A 23502-nucleotide genomic window follows, 5' to 3' on the forward strand; every position below is an offset into this window, starting at 1 on the left:
AATATCGCTATAACGTCACTAGTTATAGCGATATTGCTAGCGATATCTCTTAGTGTGACAGGCCCTTTAGAGTTAGCACATTTTTCTTTGCTTTACAGATTTAGTGATTACAAACTCTTTAATTTCCATAGAGTTGGAGTCATATACAGCGTTTAGTGGCGTTTTTTAAAGGTGCTCTTAAGAGAATGGGGGTTGAATGTAGTAATAGTGAAATATGAAAATCTCTGTGTACAAGGGGTTTTTGTTTTGGAGTTTTGGATTTTTGCCAAAATCCAATATGCTGAAGAAATGACTTTTTTGTGTGGAGTTTTTCTCCTAACAGTATGTGCACATGGTGTCTCTTTCAGGCATATTCCGCCTGGATCTCTCCTGAAAAAATGCTCGATAAACGTAAAAAAGAGTGTGCATATGACCTACAATGGACAAATGACTTGCTGTCTCTGGGGCCGAGAACATGTACGATTTTTTTTTTCTTAGACAACCGGTCCGAGGAAAATATTGCAGCATGCCTGAGTGAGATTCGATTATTGGATCACACTTGGTCATACAAGTCAGTAAGGCCTCTTTCACACTTCAGTTTTTTACAATCAGTCACAATCCGCCAGGTTTTGAAAAAAACGGATCCTCAATTTTCTTTTGAGGATCCGTTTTTTTCTCCATTTACTTTCATTAATGGCGGATTGTGACGGATTGCTGTCCGTTGCATCCGTTTTTTTTGAGGATCCGCCAAAAGTTGCTGTCCGTCACCATCCTCAAAGATTTCAAAACGGAGCTTGTAACGTTTTTTTTTTCTGGCGGATCCTCCAGACACTAATTTAACCCGAAATTCTTTCTGGGTGCCGGACAAAAAAAAATAAAAACTCTCTCTCCTCTCTGTCCTCTCTCTCCTCTCTCTCCTCTCTCTCTCTCCTTTTCCAGGCTGCGATTCCTTTAAACTTCTTCATTTTGCGGATCCGTCAAAAAAACGGATGGGTGGCATCCGTTGTCATCAGTTCTAAAACGGATCCAGCATCCGTCCTTTTGGCGGATTTTGACTGATGCAAAAAACTGAAGTGTGAAAGAGGCCTAAGTCCATGGAAAACATCGGTCTGCACTAAATGACATCTGAATGCACTCCAATTTTTACAAACTGACAGAATGGAGAAGATGGGGGAAAAAAATTTCCCCATTTTCTCCTCAATTTTCTCCTCATCTGAGAAAATCTGATCACACTCTGGTCAGCATAGTCAGACTCGGAGGAGAGAATATACCCCGGTGTGACCTAGCCTTAGGGATACCAATGTAGCTTCAAAGAGCCTATTACAGACATACACATGGGACAGTTTCTTTGGTCACCAAATGCCTTCTTGTCCTTAGGGGTTGGGTTCGTGGTAATACAAAGTCAAAATCTTTACAATTGCAAACAGGTCAGAATTGGATCCAGTGTGGATCTACTGCGCAAAACACCACTGAGCCACCTAATATATGACTGTGGACATCAATGCAAAGGAAGAGACGCCATGTTGAGAGATTCTGTTACTAAATGTCAATATGGCCATCAAGGCGTCCTGTTTTGAGTTGAACACACGCTAATAAAAAAAATGTCCTTTTGGTGTCTATCATGCAGATACGCGTCAGCAATTCCTTTTTTGGTAAGTTTTTTGTATTTACTTTTTTAATAATGGCTTCTAGAGATTGCATTCTGCAGTGTGCTAAACCATTCCATATATCAGAGCTTTACGTTCAGGGTTCACTCTTTGTTTCTAGCTTAGATGAAACGTGAACACTGCAGCCGATCAGTGGCCACTGATTTGTTACAGGGTTCACTTAACATCCCCGCTAGATATTGATCCCACTAGACCCGTGCTGGACACAGCTCGGAGTACAGAGGTACAGAGGACCATTGCTGGTCTAGGAGGTATAGTTTGGCTTTCTTTTTTTTCACCATTGGACCCATTAATAAAAAAATTATCCAAAGGCATCCATATAAATTTTAAAATAAGGTTATGGCAACCGGTCGACTATCTTTTGTTGTACTCCTCTCCCCTGTCAGATGATTTTGGGAGTAAAAAAGGATCAGACTGTGGAATTTTGTTCACAGGGAGATAGTCTGCCTCCAGAAATACTTAGCAGCGGCTTCTTACCCTGTCCTCCTTCATCATAACCTATGCATTCGGGTCCAAACCGAGCGTGCACATGTATTTTGTTCACCCAGCAACTAATATTTAATAGTCATATAGCTTGAAGAAAGACATTAAGTCGATTGATGGGGAACTTTACGGTGGGTTCACACGTTGCTTTTCTGAACGTTTTTCCACATTGAAGAAAAACAGCGGCAAAAAAAAAAAATGCGGATTGTGGTGCAGAGGGTGAATCGACCCGCGTTCTGCTGTAGTTTTCAATGTTAGTAGCGTGCCGATCTGACTCGGTTGCATAGTATATAGCAGTTCTGTTGCTTTCATACAAGTTAGGTTTGAAGATGAAACATGGATGCCAAGAAATGTTCTACCATTCTTGGCTGGAAAGTCAGTGTTGTAAAGATATTGGAAGGTTTTCTTTGTCCTGATTTTTCTCTATTAATTGCTAATCAGCTGAACAATCCAGCTTTCTTTTGCCATGTGATTTCTGATAGGTGGGTGCATTAGGAAGTCAGGATGATTTCATTCTCCCAGTTGCTGAGTTATCCTCCTCCGCAGCAGCAGCGGCGATGTGAAGGAGATTTACCGTGAGCCATAGCGTGGTACACCTGAGCGGATTCTAGCCTGTATCCATTCTGACTTCCACGTTAACATTAAATGTGTTCTTTTTTGTTTTTTTGATTGTTAGCAATTTAAATCTGGGGCATTTGTACTTAATAACACTAATGACTAATGTTTTGTAGAAAAAAATAAAATCAAGAAAAGAAATTAAGAAATCCATAACACGCGGGATTGTCACATCAGGGATCCAATTAAAATTATCATTTAAAAAAAATATATATTGTTTTTCTAATGTAAACTTGTGGGTTATAGGAGAAATAAAATTAACAAGATTTAATGGACTGAGCGACCATTAATTTTAATTTATTAATTTATTAGCAGCCGTTACTTGTACGTAACAGGAGAGAAATGTTATTATTCTGCTTGATCTACTCACTGATATAAACAGCATCATGGAGCGCTTGATTTAAATTGAAATCAGATCGCATTCCCCTCGGTTTCCTCTGTAATATCAGCTTGTATTAAACAATCTGAGCTGCGCTGTAAGTACCCGCTCTCAGCCGCACTCTCGGAGAGAAGACAGGTTAACCCTTCCAATTAATGGCAATGCCGAGAAATATTCCTTTATGCAACGCTCACTTATCCATTATGTCAAGACATATAGTTAATTAAAAATGCACCTAAGCAGTTTCCATGAGACTGTCTGGAGCCTGTGTGGCTACAGGGATGAATTGAGAGAGTGGTTTCCATGGCCGAGGCCCTAGAGAGTGATGATAAAATGTGCATGTAATGTATTTTTCCTTAAAGTAAGAAAGTCACCGGTTGACATATGCCCTTAGAGGGTTTATCCAGTACTGGACAACTCTTTATTAATTAGCTAGAAAAAAACAAACATTTTTCTCCTTCCGCATCGGTGCTGCTTCTCTGTACTTGCTTGTCTGCTGAGAACAACATCCAGCGGGCGCATCATGTGAACACTGCAGCCAATCAACAACTGCTGATTGAGTACTTGTATGGAATGGACAAGGCAACTGTTAGGTGGATTCATAACTGGCTTAGCGATCGGACCCAAAGAGTGGTCGTAAATGGCTGCACATCCAGTTGGAAGAATGTCTCAAGTGGGGTACCACAGGGCTCTGTCCTGGGCCCTGTATTGTTCAACATCTTTATCAACAATTTAGATGAAGGAATTGAGGGTAAACTGATTAAATTTGCTGATGACACAAAGCTAGGAGGGATAGCTAATACTAGAGAAGAGAGAGAGAGGATTCAAAAAGATTTAAATAAACTGGAGAAGTGGGCAGCAACTAACAGAATGGTTTTTAACAGGGAGAAATGCAAAGTACTACATCTGGGCAATAAAAATGAAAAAAGCATATACAGAATGGGAGGAATAGGGCTAAGTGACAGCACATGTGAAAAAGACTTGGGTATACGAATAGATCACAGACTGAATATGAATCAACAGTGTGATGCAGCAGCAAAAAAGGCAAATGCAATTCTAGGATGTATTAACAGAAGCATACAGTCTAGATCACGTGAAGTCATTATTTCCCTCTACTCCTCTTTGGTCAGACCTCATCTTGAATACTGTGTCCAGTTTTGGGCACCACATTTTAAAAAAGACATCAACAAACTGGAGCAAGTTCAGAAAAGAGCGACCAGAATGGTGACCGGTCTGCAAACCCTGTCTTATGAGGAAAGGTTGCAGGATTTGGGAATGTTTAGTTTGCAAAAGATAAGACTGAGAGGAGACTTAATAGCTGTCTACAAATATCTAAAGGGCTGTCACATTGTAGAAGGATCAACTTTATTCTCATTTGCACAAGGAAAGACTAGAAGCAATGGGATGAAACTGAATGGGAGGAGACAGATTAGATATTAGAAAAAACTTTTTGACAGAGTGATCAATGAGTGGAACAGGCTGCCACGAGAAGTGGTGAGTTCTCCTTCAATGGAAGTCTTCAAACAGAGGCTGGACAGACAACTGACTGGGATGATTTAGCGAATCCTGCTTTGAGCAGGGGGTTGGACCAGATGGCCCAGGAGGTCCCTTCCAACTCTATGATTCTATGATTCTACAGCGTTCCTATTTCATCTGAGTGGAAGACACAGTAAGGCTATGTGCACATGTTATGGAATTGCCGCGGAAATTTCTGCGGGAATTCCGTAATTCCATTCCGCGGGAAATATGCGAGAAAACCGCATTTTAATTCCCGCCTGTTTCCCGCGGAAAAACTAGCGATTTGCAAGCGTAATTAGCTTGCAGAATGCTAGCGTTTTCCAAGCGATATGTAGCATCGCTTGGAAAACTGATTGACAGGTTGGTTACACTCGTCAAACACAGTGTTTGATGAGTGTGACCAACTTTTTACTATCGAGGCCGCCTATGCGGCATCAGTAGTAAAAAGATCTAATGTTAAAAATAATAAAAAATTGTGTTTTTCTCACCTTCCGGTGTCCAGTGCAGCGTTCCCGATCATCGCGATGCTCCCGGCAGGTCCCGTTCCCAGTGATGCATTGCGACAATGACCTTTGATGACGTCGCAGTCTCGCGAAACCGCTACGTTATCGTGAGACCGCGACGTCATCAAAGGTCGTTGTCGCAATGCATCACTGGGAACGGGACCTGCCAGGAGCATTGCTGAGGCCTGGTGACGCTGTGAGGGACATCGGAAGGTGAGAATATGATGATTTTTTAATTTTAATTCTATTTTTACAGGGATATGGTACCCAGAGCCTAGAGGAGAATCTCCTCTCCTCCACACCGTGGGTACTATCCGCAAATGTTCTGCTTACTTTTCACATGGTGGGCATAGCCACATGCAGAAAGTAAGCAGAACAATGCATTCCTATGTGGGCGGATTTTCCCGCGATTCCGCACAAAGAATGAGCATGCTGCGTATTTTTCCACGATGTAATCCCGCCGTGGAAAAATTCGCCGCAGCATTAGCACAGCATGTGCGGAATCACATAGGAATGCATGGGATGCTTTTTTTTTTTCGTTTTCGTGGCAAAATCGCGGGTTTAAAATCGCCGCAAAAAAGCTACATGTGAACACAGCCTAACTCCCATGCAGGATGCAAGGCATTATTTTTCTTTTTTTTTTCCGCCTCCCTGGTTGGGATGGTCCAGTTGTTGATAAACCTTTTTAAGTTGTTTCATCTCTTGAAATGTTAAGTCACTTTCGAAAATGCATGCAGAGTATAAGTGACTCGCCTGTTACTGAATGCGAAGTAATTCTAAGGCCTCATTCACACATCAGGTTTTTTTGTGTGTGTGGGGGGATGGCGCTCTGTAGTCAGACGCTCTTGACGCTCTTTATGAATCAGGAGTATCTAAATAATGGCGTTTGTCGCAACAGAGCTCTTACTCCATTCTCTGGCATAGAATGTCTGGCATAAGGCCGGAATCACACATGCGAGGAATACGGCCGAGTCTCGCATGTTAATACCCAACACTGCCGCCGGCACTCAGATCGGAGCGTGCGGCTGCATAGCAAGGCATGGAGCCGCACGCTCCGCTCCTCAGTGCCGGCGGCAGTGCCGTGTATTAACATGCGAGACTCAGCTGTATTCCTCGCATGTGTGATCCCGGCCTAATACCCCAACATGACATGAATTAAAGAAGCTGTTACACCCTGCACCCTGATGCGCCTCGTTCCACCCCATCTCTGCCCAGTATGACAGAGCTGGAAGAAACTTGCATGAAAACGACAAAAGTCGCTAAATGTTTATGCAACTTTTGCTTGCCCAAAGTTTTTGAAACTTTTCAATGCAATTAGCAAAATCTATTTGATGAATTGCGGCCATTAATTTGATGGGCAAATGACATATTTTCCAATCAAATATGGAGGCTTTACCATGAAATACTTTTTGGCACAGACACAAGTTTATTTTTATTTCTTAAATAGTCCAGATGGTAGGAAGCCGATGCGGTCATTTAAAGAGGCACTTGGCTCAACTTCCGGAACATTTTTCAAAGATGATTTTTTAGTTTTGATTATGCTCCATAGAATAGACAAAGAGAAAATGAAAAAAGAAAAGAAAACAATCCTTTTATAAGAATACAATGCTGCAATAGCATTAAACCTAAATTGCTTCATTCAATAAGAGAAAATGTGAGAATGTGGACATAAGGCAAGACACCGTGACCTATACAAGAGCCTACAAGATTGAGAGACGACGTAAAGAATAAGAGGCCGTATTTAAACTCAAAGAGGTTTCCCACTAGAAAAGTACATTTTAATCAGTAGATCTTGGAATAATAATTTCCACAATTGGATGTGTTTAAATAAAATGTTCCTGTGCTGAGATAATCTTATTAGTGATGAGCGAGTATCCTCGTTGTTCGTGTTTTCCCGAGCAAGCTCGGGTGGTCTCCGAGTATTGTGGCATGCTCGGAGATTTAGGGTGTGTGCACACGCTGCGGATTGGTCTGCGGATTGATCCGCATGTATTTCTATGCAGCTGTGTGCGAGCGGCAGTGACGGGCATTGACGTGCGAGACTTGTGCGAGTTTCTCACATGTGAGTATGAGCCCTGAGGTATAACATTTTTTTTAAATCAGGCAGGGAAATGCTTCACCTAACAAAAAGAATAAGTTGTGATCCCATGCTGTAATGTCTGTATACTCTCTTTTGCTTCGTCCCTATGTGTAAGTCCACACTAGGCGTTTTTTTTTTCCTGCAGCAAAACCTGATCTCTTGGCAGGAAAGAAGCTGCAGAAAAAAAAAGCTTGTTTTCCTTGTTTTCTCACTGCATTTTTTGTGTGCATTTTGCAACGGTTTTGGCATGCTAAATTTGTCTCTTGTGCATGCTGATCAAGTTTAGTGTTAGAAATAAAGTCCTATTCCATAGAATCATACTTTGGTACAAAAAAACGCAGCAAAACAGGACACCTGTATTTTTTCACCACCTATTCAAGCCAATGGGTGAAAAACGCTGAAATAAGTGACATGCTCTATGTCCAAAAAACCATGCAAAGCACAAAATACTGATGACAAAAAAACAATGTGTGTGCCTGAGATTTCTGCTGGTACTGTGAAAAGCAGCTGAAAATTAGCATTAAAAAAAAAACGCAGCAAAAACGCCTAATGTGAACTTAGCCTTAGCAATTTTAATACCAGCTACTAAGTTTAGTTCTAGACTTAGGTCCCCGTTACATTTAGCGATGCACCAGCGATCCCGACCACGATATGACCGCTAGTGAGCTGCCAAACAGGCAGATCTCAGCAGCGACGCAGCAGCGGTCGTTACCTGTCAGACGCGGCGATGATGACGTCCTACACCCGCGTCCACGCGTCGCTCGTCAGCGCCAGCAGGAAGCCGCCGACGAGAAATGGACCAGGCCGATCTCACGTGATCAACAATAGCCAGCGGGGGAGCCGGTCGGAGGTGAGTGTCACATGTAGCGATATCGTTAGTGATATCACTGCTGCGTCACAAAATCGGTGACACTTTAGCAATGTTGCTAGCGATATCGCTATGTGTAAAGCCCCCTTAAGGGTACGTGCACACGCTGCGGATTCCGCTGCGTTTCCGCAGCGGTTTTGGCCTCTGCGGACCCGCAGCAGCTTTAGCTGCGGTGTACAGTACCATTCAAATGAATGGGAAAAAAAAAACGCTGTGCCGACGCTGCGGAAAAATCCGCGCGGATTTGCTGCGGTTTTGAATCCGCAGAAAGAATTGCATGTCAATTCTTTCTGCGGAAACCGCTGCGGGTTCCTATCTCCACCATTGTGGAGATAGTGAATCCGCAGGACCAAACCGCAGGCAAAACCGCAGATAATCCGCAGGTCTTTTGACCTGCGGATTATCTGCGGTTTTTGCAAAATCCGTGCGGATTAATCCGCAGCGTAATCCGCAGCGTGTGCACACACCCTTAGATGTTGTCCACCAGTTTTTCTTTCATGACCTATCCTTGACCTCCCGAATCAATGGGAGGCGGATGTGCATATCCTGCCACTGCCAGAAGACAGCAGCTCCGCAACTGAGCACTTCTGACCGATGACACCAAGAACAGCTGATCAGCTGGGCTGCCTGGTGTTAGACCCCACCTGATCAGACATTTATCACTTATCCTAAGGATGAATCATCAATGAAAAAGTAGTGGACAACCTCTTTAAACTTCCTGTGAGTCCTGTTCTGTACCAAAGACTTTTTAGGAGTCTCATTATCATAGCAGACAGGATTACAATGAAAGGTAGCACCTCCATACACAACTGAAAAGACAAGATCCACCATTCACATTAAAGTTACAGCTCACCTCCTCTCTCCTCTGGTCACAGCTCACCTCCTCTCCCCTCTCGACACAATAACCTTTGCCCTAATTAGAGCATGCTCATTACATACTTCAATTTAACTAAGGATGGTGTAAGTCAGTATATTGATGCTAATGTCCATACGGCTTTCCTGAGGGGGGGCAGGAAGTTTGAATCTAGAATTAAGCCAAGTGGCCAGTGGGAAAATTGCAAGATTTTCTTTTTTAAACAGATTGTAATATGATAAAGAAAAATTACTAAAAATTTTTGAAGGGAGTATGATTCCCAAAACTTGATTAAAACTACTTATATAATCCTATTACTTAACCATTCTGAAATTAATACCTGCAGTATAGATTTCCCTTGTTTAATTGTACAGAAAAGTTTCATTATATATGCAAATTGGGGTTCTCCCTAGGTGGTAGAATTTTTGCTTGACCAAGGGCTCAGTGCACCGTTCTGCCCCCCTCAGTCACCTACCCTTAGCTTGATTGACAGCTTTCACTTACCCAGAACAAGTGCTGCCTAAACTCATTCCTCATTCCTGAACATCCGCACTGACACTGCAAGATCCATACCTGTGCACATGCACAGTGTCAGTGCACATCCGCACTGAAGCTGCAGGAGCCATACTGGTGCACATGCACAGTTTCAGTGCACGTCCGCACTGAAGCTGCAGGAGCCATACTGGTGCACATGCACAGTGTCAGTGCACGTCCGCACTGAAGCTGCAGGAGCCATACTGGTGCACATGCACAGTGTCAGTGCGCGCCCGCACTGAAGCCGCAGGAGCCATACTGGTGCACATGCACAGTGTCAGTGCGCGTCCGCACTGAAGCCGCAGGAGCCATACTGGTGCACATGCACAATGTCAGTGCGCGTCCGCACTGAAGCCGCAGGAGCCATATTGGTGCACATGCACAGTGTCAGTGCATGTCCGCATTGAAGCTGCAGGAGCCATACGGGTGCATATGCACAGTGTCAGTGCGCGTCCGCACTGAAGCCGCAGGAGCCATACTGGTGCACATGCACAGTGTCAGTGCGCGTCCGCACTGAAGCCGCAGGAGCCATACTGGTGCACATGTACAGTGTCAGTGCAGGTCTACTTGCATCCCTTTCTCCTGTCTGTGGCACTTGCTGCACACTGGACCACAGTTTTTTAGGGGCTATGTCCCTTACAGAACTATGAGTAGTATAAATTAAGTTTTGGGGGTGACTGACTTCCTTTAAATGTCCACTGCTCAAAAAAATAAAGGGAACACTTAAACAGCAGAATATAACTCCAAGTAGATCAAACTTCGGTGAAATCAAACTGTCCACTTAGGAAGCAACACTGATTGACAATCAATTTCACATGCTGTTGTGCTAATGGAATAGACAACAGATGGAAATTATTGGCAATTATCAAGACACCCTCATTAAAGGAGTGGTTCTGCAGGTGGGACCACAGATCATATCTCAGTACCAATGCTTTCTGGCCGATGTTTTGGCCATTTTTGAATGTTTGTTATGCTTTCACACTCGTGGTAGCATGAGACCAACATTCAAAAGTGACCAAAACATCGGCCAGAAAGCATTGGTACTGAGATATGATCTGTGGTCCCACCTGCAGAACCACTCCTTTAATGAGGGTGTCTTGATAATTGCCAATAATTTCCATATTTGCATTTTTTTTTTTACAGTGCATCATTAGGGCCTGCCATAATTTATTTTCATTAATGTAGAGAACAGAGGCGGCTGTACAGAACTGTAGATGGTACTGTGAGACTTTAATAAAAGTTCTGCATTGTAAATATACGTGAATGGATAAATTGCTTTTTGTATTATGCGGCGTCCCCATCACTGAGCAGGTAGCTCTAGCTTGCATCCACAAATTAATTTTCGTCATAGTTCTGCTCGCACGCTTTCTGTTATTGTCGGTGTTCGTTACGACCCAGCACAGTTCTGCAAGAGCTACTTATTTCCGACAACTAAATAAGCTGCATCTCTAGAGTAATTTTCTGCTCCAGACCTCGCTCATGTAGAAAGGTGTGACAAGAGCGCCAGTGTTCCTAATCTTAACTACTGCAATTTTAGTCTGAAGTAAATACCTGCTCACCCAGCCGTGCTATCGTATTACCGCGGCGGCATGTCAACAGGTCCGGCTGCCGAGGAGATGTGCATATGGGACCGATAGATTGAAATTGTTTATGAAGAAAAGATTGAATTTCCTCCGCGATTCTGCTGTGCGCTACCGAGAGGGAAGGGGAGATGGTCACATTTCTGTTCTTAGAACAGGAAGTTTACTTTAAAGTATAATTTACACTAATAGAGGCGTAAATGTAAAGACGGACCGAGTATAGGAGAATATACTGGATACTGTAAATTTTATGGATAGAAGTCACAAAACAGATCAGTGAGTGTAGACATGCATTTGGCCAGCGAGCTGTTATACAGGTTCATGTCAAATTTTGCAATCTTCTGCTTCAAAATGGGGTTATGCAGCTGCAGAGGTGTACGATGCAGCTGCAGAGGTGTGCGTTACAGTGCCACCCGTGGGATAAGTCACAGTCCCCCCTGCACACTACGGTGTCTCACTTCTCGCCCAGCTGTTGTCTTTGAGCACTGCTCACTTGCAACTTTTGCGCTTTGCACATTTCTCTCAGTGTAGACAACATGAGATCCCTAAGCCCAGTGATTGCCTGCAGTGGTCATGTCACCATGTGCCATATAGTTGTGATGTCATCAATGCAGCTTGTCCGCAAAGAAGGGACAGTGGCGGAGAAGCAGTAATGGGTGAATATAGATAATTTTATATCTAACCTTCCCAAACCCATAAGATAAAAAAAGACTAATTAGAATATATATATATATATATATATACACTTTGATTATTTATTTTTCTATTTATTTATTTGGAGAACATAAAATGCGTAAAATATTCCTCCAAGAACTATCAAGAAAGATGTCCAAATAACAACTAGTGCCGGAGCATTTGGATTAACGTCTCTGCACATCTGTCTTACTGCTGTGGGCATTGGGCATCATTTACTTTTTCCGAAAATGCTGTAACATCTCCGAATTTTTACCTTGATTTTGGAAAATCTATATATATATATATATATTTTTTTTTTTTACCAAGGACCCTGAAATAATCTATCTGCTGGATTATTGGGATGGTATACGAATTCCAGGTAGTTTAAGACACAGCTCTTTGTAGACATTGATGGTGTCATGAACCATGTAGAGAAGTCAGGAATGAGCCCGGTAGGGCAGGGTTTATGCTTGCTGTAATTACTAGACAGTTAATCTAGTAAGTTTCCTTTTCATGGAAAGTATCCTTAAGTACAATTTGCCAACAATTTTGTGTTTGCTTAAGGCTTAAATTCTTGTGTACAATTTGTGAAAAATCAGAGTATATACATAATAGGATATATGGTGCCGAGTTGATTGGGGAAGAGCACAAAGGCGCATTGTGAAGGGAGAAGGGCCCCGTCAGCAAGGTTACATAAGTGCTAGGACATCAGCCAGCATTATTCCTGCAGGATTTAGATGATACTCGTTTTTCCTTTCAAATATTTTTATTCTATAATCTTATATGATTGCTTGGTCTAATATACACCAAATATAATGTTATGTATTAAGGGTTTGTGCAGACATTAAAGGGAATCTGTCACCTCATTTTTGGCCTATGAACTGCGGCCACCGCCATCAGGGCATTATCTACATCATTCTGTAATGCTGTAGATAAGCCCCCGATGTAACCTGAAAGATAAGAAATACGAGTTAGATTATACTCACCCGGGGGTCCGGTCCGATGGGTGTCGCGGTCCGGTCCGGCGAATCCATCTTCTAGCGATGACGTCCTCCTCTTTACTTCTGCCGCGGCTCCAGCGCAGACGTACTTTTTCTGCCCTGTTCAGGGCAGAGCAGAGTACTGCAGTGCGCAGGTGCCGGGAAAGGCCAGGGAGGTCCGGCGCCTGCGCACTGCAGTACTCTGCTCTGCCCTCAACAGGGCAGATAAAGTACGCCTACGCAGGAGCCGCGGCAGAAGTAAGAAGGAGGACGTCATCCCTAGAAGATGGGAGGCGCCGGACCGCGACACCCATCGGACAGGACCGCCCCCCTGGGTGAGTATAATCTAACTTGTTTTTCTTCTCTTTCAGGTTACATCGGGGGCTTATCTACAGCATTACAGAATGCTGTAGATAAGCCCCCGATGGCGGTGGCCGCAGCTCATAGGCCAAAATGAGGTGACAGATTCCCTTTAAGTATTTGGTGCTGAAGTTTCTGTTTCTCTTGGCAAGAAAAACACTGCATAAAATAAGCATGTTTTTGGTTCCGATTTTTCCCCACTCATTAACATGAGTGAAATCTGGCTGGAAAAGCGCAGTAAGAGTTGACAAACTTCAGAATTAAATCTGCAAGTCAAAAATAAGCAACATATGCATGACACGTCAGGATTCTCATTCACTTTGCCGGCATGCCCTTCAGGCTTTGTGACAAATCTGCACAGAAAATAATGCGACAAACCTGCAACTTGTGCACAGGCCCTAAGGACCGTGCAGCAGAAAAATGGTGGTGCAAATCTATGCTCTTAGTAGATGTAAATGCATTCAGGATGCGTGTAACACGTGGCCGAGGTGCGTATGCCGGGAAGCTGCTTCCTAAATGCCACAGCAGCTTTTTAAAGGCTTGCCTATTGGTAATGGCAAAAGCGTGCGGGAATTAACAGTGGGTAAGGCATAAGAAATGAGTATCCGTGAAAAAGCACTTTTCAGCAGACGCACCTAGGACACGTGCTACCTATAGGCCGAGATCTGTGTGTGACCCCACTCTGGAGGTGTGCGTACGGTGCAACCACAGTAATCCACGGGAGAAGGCACACCAGGCTGCACACTTGCAGGTAGTAGTAAATGCTGTGCACTGTCCTGATATACATCAGGAATCACTTATTATACCATTTGTCTGCCATAGACTCTTCATACAGAATTTTCAGTCCCCCAAATTAAACAACCAGCCAAGAAAATCTGTGTTTTCTGGATGGGAACAGCTAAACCAGCTGGATTGTGCATCAGAGTCCGGTATAATAAGTCAGCTATCTGCTGGATTCAGTTACAGACATGAGCTATATGTTTAGCTTTCGAAATGTACTTAGCTTAATGCTCCTAGTTAGCGTCCCTTTCCCAAAGGGTTTGCCGTCATCTGTGATCTGCAGTGAAAACCATACATCTCATGAGAACAAGGAAATAGCATTCACAAAATGGGCATCCTGCGTCATTCCTGTGCTGTGACCCAGGAGGTTAATGCCTTCTGTAGCTTTCATACGATTTTTAGCACAAACTTAGTTTTATTATCCTCTGTGGCCATTTTTAACTTCATTAGATTCCTTTTATCTTTGTTTTTCTTATTGGTGAAATGTGCAATACAGACACAGCTGTTAGGAGCATGCAGCAAATGGTGCGAATTTAAAGGGGCTGTCCAGTAGACAAAAATAACTTTAGTAAAGTCTCAGACTTTAAAAAAATAAAATAATAATAATTTAATTAAACTTTACTTGCTTTTCCAATTCCCTGTTGCTTCTATGTCAATTCTTACCCAGTCCCTACTGGTCTCCATTTCCTGGTCCCATCTCAAAACCAAACGTGGCAGGAAATAAGGGCTCTGCCGGTCACTGGCAGCAGAAAGTGACTTAGCTCAGCCAGTGATTGGTTAGAGTGATGGCAGAAGTGACTGCCTCAGCCAGTGATTGGTTAGAGTGATGGCAGAAGTGACTGCCTCAGCCAGTGATTGGTTAGAGTGGTGGAAGAAGCCACTGCCTCAGCCACTGATTGGCTTGAATGGGCATTTTCTGCCCTTTCCCAGCATAACGAGAAATAACTATGAAGTAGAATGTAGGAATATGAACAATTTTAATAGTCTGTGCCTTTTTTATGAACTATTTTTATCCACTTAACAATCCCTTTAAGATCATTGACTTTACGAAGGGTGTTCAATTTATCTACCTGATTATGAAAACAAAATCTTCTGAGAAAATTGAACTTGCTATTGTTCAGTGTAATCTCATATACACAATTTCACTGTATGTCTTTGGATCTAATTGGATACACATACATTTTGCATATATCCTACTGGGAAAACATTTTGGCTTGTGCAAATGCATCCTGAGTTAAAGGGGTTCTTCACTCCTAGGACAACCGCTTCTTGATCAAAATGCTCGGCCCCGATAAAATAACATAGCCCATACTCGCCTCCCGTGCTGGCGCTGTGCTGCTCCGCGGTGTCAGCACTTGCTCTCCCCGTGGCTCTCGTGCGGAGATGTGACACGTGACGTCTGCGCCCAGTCAGTGCTGGCATCACTGTCCCCGTCTTCAGACCAATCGATCATGAAGAAGTAGTTTGGGTTCTAGCTGATCCCGGACTTCCTCTTCATGTTCGATTTGTACAAAGATGGGGACAGTGATGCCAGCGCTGATTGGGCGTAGGTGCCACGTGTCACAACTCCGCACGGGAGCCAAGGGGAGAGCGAGTGCCGACACTGTGGGAACGGTGCCAACAAGGGAGGTGAGTATAGGTTTTATTATTTTATGGGGGCCAAGCGAGGGGTATGACAAGAAGTGGTCCTAGTAGTGGATGACTTCTTTAAGTCTTCTCCCAAAGAATATTACTGACCCAATGCAACTCACACAACACTATATAGCAGCACAGCCTCCTCCACATAGCGCTGTCTCATTATCTGGATTTTATTACATTTTACCTATACTTGTGCAGAAGAGACAGCGGTACCACCTTCATCATAGATGGCAGCATCTTCTAGGAATGTCAGGAATTACTATTCCGGGTATACAGATTTTAATAGCACTGTATATGATTACTAGAGGGGAAAGTCTTGCTCAGGCATGTATTCTGTATTTAGAATTTACTGAAGAATCTTTAACTCTGCAGACTCAGTGAGTATTAGTAATTATTGGGTTTGCATTTCTGGATCAGCTACTATATTATTCAGCTGCTGAAATAAGTATTGAAGACATTACCAATTTTCTAAGTAAATATATTTTGTGAAGGTGCTATTGACATGAAATTCTCAGTAGGTGTTGGTAACAAGCCATCCAATCCACACAAAGATTTCAAACTATAGATGTCTATAAGTTATGTGTAATAATGGTAAATGACACAGGGTAAAAGCATTGAACACGCTTACTGAAATGTATTTACTACTCCGTACAAAAGCCTTTATTGGTGATAACAGCTTCAAGGTGCCTCCTATATGGAGAAACTAGTCGCAGGCATTGCTCAGGTGTTTTGGCTCTTCAAATCCTGAAGGTTCTGTGGGTTCCTTCTATGAACTCTGAGCGTTAGTTCCTTCCATAACATTTTGGTCTACAAGCATGGTGTGTATTATGGCATCCAAACAGTTGGCAATTTTGGTCTTATCTGACCAGACTATATTCTCCCAGTATTTCACAGGCTTGTCTAAATGTTGTTGCGCAAACTTTAAACTTGCTTGAACATGTTTTTATTCAGAAATAGAGTCTTGTTTAGCTGCTGCAGACCTAGCAGTTCTCTGAATGCTGAGCTCTGTATAACCCTCTCACATCACTGGCAGCTTTTGTGTACACTGCATAGGCAGAAAGCTGCCAATCAGTGGTGTGGTCAGGGTAATACAGAGCTCATGAATATGCAGGACTACCTGGCAGCAGGTTTACTGGTCCTCTAGTGATAATCTCCTGCTGATAAAAGTTTTTTTTTCCAAACTACAGCGAGCAGTCTAGTAAGTGATAAATCACTGGAGTGAGGTTTTCTGTTTCTACGTTATATTTCCCTCAGATTAGGTGGCAAAAATCTGGAAATAGATTCCTTTTATGGCCCCAAACACAGAGGTAGATCAGCTGAACCTAACGATTTTGATGAGACTGGCCAACTATCAGTTTACTAAAAAGTTGATGTCTCAGGAGAGAAGGTTCACGAATGTTAAATGTTAAGGCCCGATTGTTCTATGCATGTAGGAAATATGCGACCATCAGAACAGCAGGACCCGCACTTATAATAAGGGGGTTCAGGGAGAATAGTTTTCGGAGTGAATGATCAGCTGACCACTATGTAAGGTGTGTAGGCACTTTTAATTATGACTGCTACTATGCTGCGTGTAACAGCAATGGCTTCTCCTTGCTCAGTGGTTAGCACTGTTACTTTGTAGTGCTGGGGTCCTGGGTTCAAATCCCACCAAGGACAACATCTGCAAGGAGTTTGTATGTTCTCCCCGTGTTTGTGTGGATTTCCTCCGGGTTCTCAGGTTTCCTCCCACACTCCAAAGACATACTGATAGGGAATGTAGGTTGTGAGCCCCAATGGGGACAGTGATGCTAGTGTATGTAAATTGCTGAGGAATATGATGGCCCTATGTAAGTAAGCATAATAAATACTCAGTAACTAGACCTACAGAAAAGTTTTATTTTTTTTAGTTTCCAGTGCAGCACTGATATAGAATGGGGGAAGGGGTTTTAGGAAAGGACTCGGTCTTCCTTACGGAGTTTTTCTTCAAACATTATGGAAATTTTTTTTTCCTCAGATTTCCAAGAATGTTTTAAAAAAAAAAAATTCCTTAATGCACTCCCTGTGATTAAAAAGAAGTAGCATAATTTCCTGCTATGTCTAAAACCAAATATTACAACCCAACACTAATTGGATTAAAGTCCTTCCCTTTCCAGTCCGGGAATTGAGTAGTATTTACCACTTAAAGTATTATTTATATTCATGTTTTACATGTAATCTGGAGTCAAGGAGAAAATGTTTGAAGTTTTACATTTTCCTCTTCGCCACGACAGCACCCACTGAGAGAGGGGATCCGCCCCAGGAACAGGAAACCTACAGAGAGATAAATGGGGCGGTCCCCCTCGCTCCCTCAGTTTGGTTTCCTGTTCCTAGGAAGGAACCCGCAGAAGAGGATACCTGGTCTGGTAGCCGCCTGCCTGCATAATATGAGCAGCAGGGGCCCCAGGACCGGAGGCAGCGTCGGGCGGAGAGGTGTATTTCCCCCCCCCAGAGCTGGTGTAATGCAGGTGAGGCTGGAGGCGAAAGTGGTGCCAAAGCTCACTGGGGTTATGGCTATACTTCCCCCCCCCCCCCCCCCCCGAGGGGGTGGACGCATTACAAACGCCATCGGGCGTACTGAGGCCGGGACCCCCCCCAGAGTGGCAGAAGGGCTTGTGCGCTGTGTGCTGAGCGGCGCTGCTGGGAGTCATACCTGCGGCAGGAGAAGGTCCCAGTGCGTGGGGGGGGGCGCAGACGCGCGGTGTCGCCGGCCGCATCATTTGCGGTGACCCCTTTTAGGCTAAAAGAACAGAGAAGGCGAAACATAGTGAGTGTGCCTTATGTTCGCAGACCCTCCCGGATGGCCACCCAAAGAGATTATGCCAATCATGTGTGGAGGAGGCCTTGCAGGAGGAATCCTCACGAAAGAAGGAGGATATCCGGGCACTGATAAGAGAGGAACTACGGGCCTTAGGCGGTTCCAGTAGTCTAGGGGGTCACTCCTCAATGAGAGAAATACATTCATCTAAAGGAGGAGTCTCGCTGGCGTCAAGGTCGCCGTCAGATACCGGAGAACTAGATTCCGATAAGTCCCAGGAATACCTTTCCTCAGAGGACGAGGATCAGACGTGTTTTCCCACGGACAGTGTCGGTAATCTCGTGAAGTCTGTCCGAAATACCATGGGGTTGCCGGAGAATAAGGACCCCAAAACCCCTCAGGACATAATGTTTGCGGGTATCTCCCGTAAAAAGGTCCGAGCATTCCCAGTGGTCCCAGCTGTTAAAGACCTAGTTAAGAGGGAATGGGAGAAACAAGGTCAGAGGACCTTCCTCCCCTTAACGTCAAAGCGTAAGTATCCCTTTGATGATGAGGAGTTAACGGCCTGGTCGAGAGCCCCCAAGGTGGATGCGGCAGTGGCCTCTACCTCCCGTAGATCCTCCTTGCCGGTGGAGGATTCGGGAACTTTGGCTGATTCTTCGGATCGTAAGACCAATACATTCCTCAAAAGATCTTGGGAAGCTTGTACGGCAGCCTTTAAGCCCGCAATAGCAGCCACATGTACGGCAAGATCTATGTTGGTGTGGCTGAACGACTTGGAGGACAATATTAAAAATGGAGTAGCCAGGAGTAGGCTTCTTTCCTCTATGCCCCTCATTAAGGGAGCAGCGGCCTTCCTCTCCGACTCCTCTGCGGATTCTCTCCGGTTGTCGGCTAGAGCCGCGGGACTGACCAATGCAGGCAGGCGGGCCTTATGGTTGAAGGGGTGGAAAGGAGACACACAAACAAAAACTAGATTGTGTGCTATACCCTGCCAGGGTAAGTACCTGTTTGGTACAGAACTGGATGAAATTTTGACAAAAGCGGGGCAGAGGAAAAAGGGGTTCCCTAACCCGTATGTTCCGTTCAACAGGAGGGTCTACAGGAAGCCGCCGTTCGGAAAAAAGAAAGACTTTAGACCCCAGGATCGCTGGGGAAATAAGGACCCCAAGCAAAGAGGCAACCTATTCGGGAAACGTCCCTTCAGAGGAGACAGATCCCGATAAAACCGTTGTACCGGTAGGTGGCAGGCTATTAAGATTCAGCCGCCAATGGATGAAGGTGACATCAAACCCGTGGGCCCTAAGTATTGTATCATCAGGCCTAAAATTAGAATTCGTTCGGTATCCACCGAACTCCTTCTTATTGACTTCTATGAAGTCCCGTTCTCAGCAGGAAGCACTGGAGATGGAGATTGCGGTACTGCTATCTAAACAGGTTCTAGTGGAGGTCCCAGACGACGAAACAGGGATGGGCTTTTATTCTCCTCTATTCTTAGTCCCAAAACCAGATGGCTCTTACAGGACTATAATAAATTTAAAAAAACTTAATACCTTCCTAAGACTGAGGTCGTTTAAAATGGAGTCGATTAAGTCTGCAATAAAGCTTTTGTTTCCCAGGTGTTATATGGCGGTCTTGGACCTAAAGGACGCCTACTACCATCTCCCCATATATCAAGGGCACCAAAGGTTCCTGCGGGTAGCAGTCTGGTTCAGAGGTCGGATTCAGCATTTCCAGTTTGCGGCAATGCCATTCGGGCTATCCATGGCTCCTCGGGTATTTACCAAATTAATGCTGGAAGTAATGTCATATGTAAGGCTGAATGACACCCTAGTTGTCCCTTATTTAGACGACCTACTCATAGTGGGGAATTCTGTTTCACAGTGTGAAGCAAGAATAGCTAGAATTATCTCATCCCTACAAACACTGGGTTGGCTAATTAACTGGGAGAAATCCAGACTAGAGCCTGTGACCTGTCAAAGGTTTTTGGGCCTGCAAGTAGACTCTGTAACTGAGGAGTGCCTTCTGCCAAACGCCAAAGTAATGGCCATAATCGACAAAGTACAGAATGCTACAGGAAGACCCGTAATATCATTGAGACAGGGCATGTCCTTGCTGGGGTCACTAATATCATGCATTCCAGCGGTGCAATGGGCTCAGTTTCACTCTAGAGGACTACAGTGGGCTATTCTGCAGGAGATAGTTAGACTGCAGGGGCGGCTGGAGGGGAAGATATCCCTATCGCCCGAGGTGGTTGAATCCCTAAAATGGTGGTTAATTCCTTCCAATCTATCGAAGGGAGTACAGTGGTGGGTGACTCCCTCCAAGATACTCACCACAGATGCCAGCCCCTTAGGTTGGGGAGCCCACCTAGAGGAGCACATGGTACAAGGCTGGTGGCGGGAGAATGAAATAGAGGCCTCCTCTAATGTAAAGGAGCTAACAGCGATTTTTTATGCGATATCTCGCTTCCTCCCGCAGTTAAGAGGCGCCCACGTAAGGATCCAGACAGACAATACCACCGCAGTGGCCTATATAAACCGGCAAGGAGGCACGCGGTCAATGCCACTAATGTCTATCGCGGGAAAGATTCTGGAGATGGCCGAGGTCCATCTTCTCTCCTTGTCAGCGCTCCATATAAGAGGAGTGGACAACTCCCGAGCAGACTATCTCAGTCGCCAGGCCCTATACCAGGGAGAGTGGGTCCTCAGCAGAGACGTGTTCGAAATGATAGCGTCAGAATGGGGCAGACCGGAGATAGACCTATTCGCAACCAGAGCCAACAGGCGCGTAAAAAGGTTTGCTTCTCTCTACAGGTCGGACAACCCAGATATTCTAGATGCCCTCCAAACACCCTGGGCATTCCAACTAGCCTATGCCTTTCCTCCGATGGTGCTACTACCAACAGTAGTCAGGAAAATAAGACAGGAGAGGGCGAGGGTCATCTTGATAGCCCCGTTTTGGCCAAAAAGACCGTGGTTTTCATGGCTGAGAGCCATGTCAATAACCGACCCGTGGATCCTGCCGCTGCACCAGGACCTTCTCTCGCAGGGACCCTGCTACCATCCACAGGCCAAAGCCCTACACCTAACGGCCTGGAATTTGAAAGGGAACTATTGAAGCAGAAGGGTTTCTCAAAGAACCTAATCAATACCTTGCTACAAAGCAGGAAGGAGTCCACGACAAAAATTTATGCTAAGGTGTGGAGGAAGTTCCTGGCCTTTCACCCAACAAAACTAGCTGGTGAAGTTCCCATTACGGCCATTCTAGAGTTTCTACAAAGAGGCCGAGAACTTAGACTCTCAGTAAGCACTCTTAAGGTCCACGTGTCAGCCCTAGGAGCCCTGTTTAACTATAACGTGGCAGCAAATAGATGGGTGACTCGGTTTATCTCGGCCTGTCAACGAGCAGAACCGGTGCATGTGCCTCGACTTCCAGCATGGAACCTTACTCTGGTTTTGGATGCCTTCACTCAGGCACCATTTGAGCCTATAAGCTCAGCGTCAGTAAAGTGCCTCTCATTGAAAACGGCTATGCTGGTGGCCTTAGTATCGGCCAGGAGAGTGAGTGATCTTCATGCTCTGTCAGTAGACCCACCGTTCCTGTTAACAACACGAGACAGTCTCATTTTAAAGACGGACCCGTCCTATCTGCCCAAACGGGCAACTAAATTTCATAGGTCTCAAGAGATATGCCTACCTTCATTCTATGAGAACCCGTCAACACAGGACGAGGAGAAATATCACACCTTAGATGTGAAGAGAGCTGTGCTAGCCTACCTTGATAGGACCAGTCCCTGGAGGCAGAGTAGGTCTCTTTTTGTCTCATTCCAGGGCAGCAGGAAGGGGTCTGCAGTTACATCAGGCACGATATCCAGATGGATTAGAGATGCGATCACAATGGCGTATCTGACAAAAGGAGAAGACCCTCCACTGGGGATTAAGGCGCACTCTACTAGAGCCATATCATCCTCCTGGGCCGAGAGGGCGAACGTCCCAATTGAACAAATATGTAAGGCTGCAACCTGGTCTTCTCCATCTACCTTTTATAGTCACTATAGACTAGATTTGTCCTCTACCGAGGATCTAACTTTTGGTAGATCAGTCCTTAACACGGTGTGCCCGCCCAAGTGATTATCTCTGAAAATCTCTCAGTGGGTGCTGTCGTGGCGAAGAGGAAAAACCGGATTACTTACCGGTAATACTCTTTTGTAGAGTCCACGACAGCACCCGCTCACTTCCCTCCCGTAAGAATTTTTTCACACATGGGTCTCCTTGGTGGTGGAGATTATGATTTAAGTTAGATATGTGATTAAACTTAGTAAGCTTAAAACTGCATAGGGGTAAGATAAATGAATCGCCCAAGCAAAATGACTAAAACATGTATGGCGGTTCCTCCGTTGTTCTCGGTAATACAAACTGAGGGAGCGAGGGGGACCGCCCCATTTATCTCTCTGTAGGTTTCCTGTTCCTGGGGCGGATCCCCTCTCTCAGTGGGTGCTGTCGTGGACTCTACAAAAGAGTATTACCGGTAAGTAATCCGGTTTTTTTCTCTTTTGGTGCAATATATTTTTCTTTTAGAGAAAATTGTAAGTGGCGAGGTTGTCTATGCCAAATGAAATAACACGTACAGTAAGTTTCGAAATTTTATCAAAACTCTTGGTCATTATTAGAAATATTGATAGTAAACATGTGTATACAGATATAATTTATCATGTAAATTGCTTCTTTTTAAAGAGGACCCATCACTTGCTCAAAACAAATTGAGTTAAATTCCTCTTAAAAATTCCTGAAATCCCCTGGTTGTACCACACCTTGCCGTTGTGCTCTGTGTCAATCCATTGCAGAGAAAATAGCTTTTGGAGTGCGGTACGTGAAATCTCTGCTTGCAGACCAACTCTCTGGTGGCGTGCACTTTCAGCTCATTTTTTAATCACCATTTGGCAGCATCAGAGACTCCTAGATCAGCTGTCAAGCTGTGATTGACAGCATCTGTGAGGGAGGGGTGAAAGCACACGACCCAGTGATGAACAAACGCACAGTTGCACTATAAGCAGAGATTTCACATACTTCTCAGTGGAGTAACGCAGCACAAAACAGCGACAAAATCGGGATTTTTACTGTGCATTTAGCTACAATTTTTTGTGCATGTGACAGGTCCTCTTTAAATGAGCAGTCAGTCACACACCCCCCACACTCCCCCCCGCCAACACATCACCGACACAGTGAAGGGGT

The 23502-nt window shown here is 44.5% G+C and overlaps 1 protein-coding gene across 5 annotated transcripts in view; it reads left to right on the forward strand.

Annotated features, from left to right (window-relative positions):
- SMAD3 (SMAD family member 3) overlaps positions 1 to 23502 on the forward strand; it is a 121935-nt gene that overhangs the window by 25320 nt on the left and 73113 nt on the right. Inside the window, exon 1 of one of the 5 annotated variants that reach the window (XM_073568926.1) lies at positions 22672 to 22798. The exons of the other annotated variants lie outside the window; for them this stretch is intronic. The gene's annotated coding sequence lies outside the window, so the exon portion shown is untranslated. Of the gene's footprint in view, positions 1 to 22671; positions 22799 to 23502 lie in introns of those variants that run through there. 5 annotated transcript variants of the gene reach the window in all.

Source organism: Dendrobates tinctorius, unplaced genomic scaffold (assembly GCF_039654945.1).
Source record: "Dendrobates tinctorius isolate UK_male_01 unplaced genomic scaffold, ASM3965494v1 ptg000022l, whole genome shotgun sequence".
Lineage (NCBI taxonomy): Eukaryota > Metazoa > Chordata > Amphibia > Anura > Dendrobatidae > Dendrobates > Dendrobates tinctorius.